The sequence below is a fragment of the Simochromis diagramma genome, unplaced genomic scaffold (genome assembly GCF_900408965.1).
Source record: "Simochromis diagramma unplaced genomic scaffold, fSimDia1.1 OVJJ01000302.1, whole genome shotgun sequence".
NCBI lineage: Eukaryota > Metazoa > Chordata > Actinopteri > Cichliformes > Cichlidae > Simochromis > Simochromis diagramma.
The window spans coordinates 1,602,880-1,603,106 of record NW_024386792.1 but is presented as its reverse complement, the minus strand read 5'-3'; positions in this window follow the sequence as shown (position 1 = coordinate 1,603,106).

Below are 227 nucleotides of genomic sequence, written 5' to 3'. Positions count from 1 at the left end.
TTGTAAACATGTATATGAGCAGAAAATGAAACACTTTGTTATTGCAGTTGGTTGCAGCTTCTAAATGGAAACTTTTTCATGGTTAATTTAACTTTAATAACCAAAGAAAGGCAATATTTTTCTGCGGTTAGCTATGTTAGCTGCTTCCTGGAATAATAAAAAATGGTATTTTGAATCCAGGCCTTTTTGCCTCCCCTTTTCATATAATCTCTCAATAAATCCCAGTG